This window comes from Zonotrichia leucophrys, chromosome 4, assembly GCF_028769735.1.
Source record: "Zonotrichia leucophrys gambelii isolate GWCS_2022_RI chromosome 4, RI_Zleu_2.0, whole genome shotgun sequence".
Taxonomy (NCBI): domain Eukaryota; kingdom Metazoa; phylum Chordata; class Aves; order Passeriformes; family Passerellidae; genus Zonotrichia; species Zonotrichia leucophrys.
In genome coordinates, this window is record NC_088173.1 from 42,112,036 (window position 1) to 42,116,221 (window position 4,186).

Genomic DNA, 4,186 nt, shown 5'->3' on the forward strand with positions numbered 1-4,186 from the left:
TTTCCTTAGTTAATAGTAAAAAACATCTGAGATCATAAAAAAGAAAAAAATGCAACAAACTCCCAAAGTGAAAAATAAAAAATCTGCCTGTCAAAGTGAAATGTGGCCTAGTTACACTGTGGCATGGGCTTGATTTACTGGAATCCAGACAGTGTCTGTGGGTAACTGGAATTTTCCCAAAGAAATTCTTGAGTGTTTTATTTTTTCATCATTTGAATGCTTATGAATACGGGCACCCTATAAACCAAAATACGTGAAAAATGCTTCATGGGAAACAGCAGCACAGGCTTTCACACAACCATCTTCACAACAGTGTCCATCTGGATTTAGTCAGAAGGAAAAGAGAAGGGAAATGTTGTTCCTTGTCCTGCCAGAGGTAAGTTTCTGGGAACCTCTTGTTCCTTCTGCCTGTTTAATTTTTGCAATTAGTTTTATATTAGCACACACAATCTTAGTATACTAACTCCTAACTCTGGGCAATAAGGTGATGTTCGTTTTTTTTTATTTGTCACTCTATTTAATAAATTTTCTTGTTTTTCAATGGAAAAGCTTGCCTGTCAGGGATAACAGAACATGTGGGCTCCCTTTGTAGCAGAGAAGGGAGCATTAAACAAGGGCCTCCCTCACTTTTTCTTTGCCTCTCTGTCCTGTTTGTCTCACCTTGCAGCTGATAATTTACAGGTTCTGGTTTTCTCATCTATTGGGAAGTGTCTGTCATACCACGATGATAAATGGGGTGTTTAATCCTGAGAAAGTTAATTCTTGCAGCTAGACCTTTTTACCAAATCCTTTCTGTATTACTGCAGGTCAGAACAAACGTCCTCAAACTTCTAAGAAGTGTCTTATACCTCTACAGTAATTGAGCACTGGCCAAGAACAACTGTCTGCCACTGAGGGGTTCAAGTGCATGGCCAACAGGATCATTTGTGCCTTTGTGCAGTCAAAGCAAATAATTTCCATTTAATTTCCTGAGAAATAATGTGTAAATTTATGGCTGTTTTAAAATGAATTGTTTTTCATATAAATAAAACCAGCAAGTGTATTGCTCCTCTGGATACAGCATCATTTTCCCTCTTAGTACAAGATGGATGCAGGGAAGTGAATGGGATGTGACCTGCTAATGCATCGCTTAGTTTCCAGCAATGCCTTCAATGATAAGGATTTAGTCTTGCAAGCCATTGTAAAGCTGAGCAAAAAGTTGCAGTGAAAAAGGGGGAAAGAGAATAAATAATTCCTGTGTTTGGGAAAATTCGTAATGTGAGAATTTCTTTCAGGCACAATGTGACCAAAAGTTACCACGCAGAGCCAACCCCTCCATCTTCCCAGCCCAATAGTTTTTCCCTCACATCCCAGAGGCACTGACCCACTGTTCTATCTGAAAACTTCAAGCTGAAGATATAGTCTGATAAAATGAGCATTCCTTTCCTTAGGGGTGTGTATTTCCCCCTGCACTTCTCATCGCAGCCTGATCTGTTTAAACATCAAAAGTGCTTGTGTAAATATATACAATGAGGCTAAGTGATTAGAATAATCTAATGCAAATTTCAAAGACTCTGAGGAGATCTGAGAAATCAACACTGTCATGAGTTTCATTTCCACAGCATGAATGGAAATAATATTAGTAAAATACAGTCTGTATTTTATCAAAGAAAAGCGGTGTTGAAATGCTAACAAGTGAGAGGATTGCTGGAAGGTGGGGAGGGGAACATGGCAGGTGTGGGGTAAGCTCTTTCTCTAGCTGTAGATGTACTTTCTTTGTTCATAAATGCCTTAAAAATGTAATAACCTCTCTGTGAGCAATGAGGCATTATTTTCCACTAACTTTGCCACATACTTTTTTCATGCATCCTCATTCGTCTCCTGAGCCTGACTTGAACTCCACAGGCTGGCACTGCCCGGGGCATTCCCCTGGCCTCTCTTGGCAGCACCAGTGACAGCCACCACCAGGGCTGAAAATAAGAGCCATACAAAGATACCCCAGGGCAAGGAAGCCTTCTCGAAGGCAGCACCCAGCCTCAGCCATCCTCTGCCTAGAGGCAAGGATGCCTTCCTCCTGGACAAAGGGGAACCTAGCAGGAAAGCAAAACACTCTGCTGTCCTAGGGTGATGTTGTGATGCTTGCATCCCCATTCATGTGTTCTGTTTATGCTGGATATCATGTTCTCTGCCTTTAAGACTGGCTCTGAAGGGTGAAAGTTTTGTTTGGGTTTTCTTATCAACCTGATGGGACACAGAGACAGGGCAGTACATGGTGCGGCTTTTGGGTTTTTTGCTTTTTCTTTTCACTTTGCTCTCTCTCTTGCTCTTGCTTCTGCTTTGTTTCTGCTTGCTTTTGCTTCTGCTCATTAGCTAGTTTAGCTAAACAGTCCAAATTTTTTTCCTGGAATGTTTCTCCTTTCCCTTTTTTGGACCTACTCAAACCTGCTCCGGGCTGGGCCTGGCAAACACCGAGTTTGCACCTTGTGGCCCAGCGGGGCCTGCTCTGGGCAGCAGCTGCCCCAGTGCTGGAGGGACTGAGAACAGAGTGACCACCCCCAGGAGAGGCTTTCTGAATTTGCCATCTTTTTCAGAGTGGTGTCATCTGGTATTGTTCATTCTGTGTGCTGGGGGTGCTGTGCCTGTTAAATAAACAGGTTCATTCCACTTCTCTCCGAGAAATCCTCCCCAAACTGGTTGTGGGGAAGGGGCTGTGTGGGTTTGCTTTCTGGAGATTCTGTACCAAATTTGCCCTAAACCAGGACATCTGCCCAGATGATTCAGGCAAGAAAATGCAGTGGAGGTGCAGCCCCTGCAGGTGCCACCAGTCCAATATCTGCAGTTCTTGTTCAAAGTCTGAGCATATGCTCTGTCCCCACCCAGTCCCAAAATGGCACCGTGTCAGCCCTGGTGTGGGGGCTTGGTGTCTCCTGTCTGATGGGGATGTGGGAGAGTCTCATTTGAACATTCCCTCCAGACTGAAACCCAGACTCTGCCAAGGCTGCACAGCTTTGCCTGCCAGCAGCCAGTTCATAAACAGCTCCTGGAGCTGACAGAATAAGAGCAGCCTCCTTCCTGAGACAGGGAGTGCCCATCTGGTCCCTGTCCTTTCCCTCCTTCTCCCTCCTCTTTATTCACTGAGTCCTAGTGCAGCTCCACTGCCCAAAGTGCTCATTTCTGCATCGCCATCACTTGCACTGGAAGTGCCATGGGCAGCTCCTTAGGGATGGAGGAGCTCGTGGAGAGGTGGCACATCAAGGCTAGGAATATGTCTTGTTTTTTCAATTCTGAGGACAGGCATTTTCATGAGAAAAAAAAAAAAAAAGGTACATTTTTAGATCAATAAGAGGTGAACAGTTCAGAAATAAAAGCTTTTCCTTCAGAAATGCAAATCATTTGGATTGCTATAACATCTCCAGGGCTCTAATGATCTAAAGCACTGTCTTTTTTCCTGTCTGCCATAGCTTGACCTGTGAAGGACAATTTCATTTCAAGTGACCTAGGGAAGCAATAAAAATGAAAAGACAAAATGAAAAGGAATATTTATTTCTTCACTCATGGTACTATTTTTATTTGCATCACAGAGATCATAGACCAGTTCTGTGTGATGTTTCCATTCCAAGTTGCAATGGCCCACTATAGCAAATCATAAAACAGCTACAAGTACAATTGAAGCCTTTGCAATTACCAGCAAAACAAGAGAAAAGGTACTTTTGTCTGGAAGACCTTTTTTTGCTGTGAAAATACAGTAATAAATTCAGGGGTTAAGGCTGTAAGGATCTAGAAATATGCATTCATTCAGTGAGATGCTTTAAAAAGAGTACAAAGCTAAGCAAGTGAAAATAAAGTAGGTCTGATTTATACAGTAATACAGTAAAAAGGCTGTGCAGGAAAAAAAGCAAACAATCATTTTATGTATGTTTATGCACATTAACTTTCTAAGTGATTATACAGTCTCTAACATCTAGATTTTCATGGGGTTTTGTAATGCTTCAAAGGAATATAGCTACAAACAGACAAGTATAAGTTAAATTTCCTTCATTTCAGTAACAACAAATGCATATATTTTTCTTTCAGACACTGCCTCTTCTGTCAGTAGTACTTACATTTTTGTCTACTTTTCTGCTGATAAAATTCCACTGCTGTCAACTATAGCAAACATTCATGCTTCCTAAATGTGTGAACAAGGAGGGAGTAAGGGCCACACTAA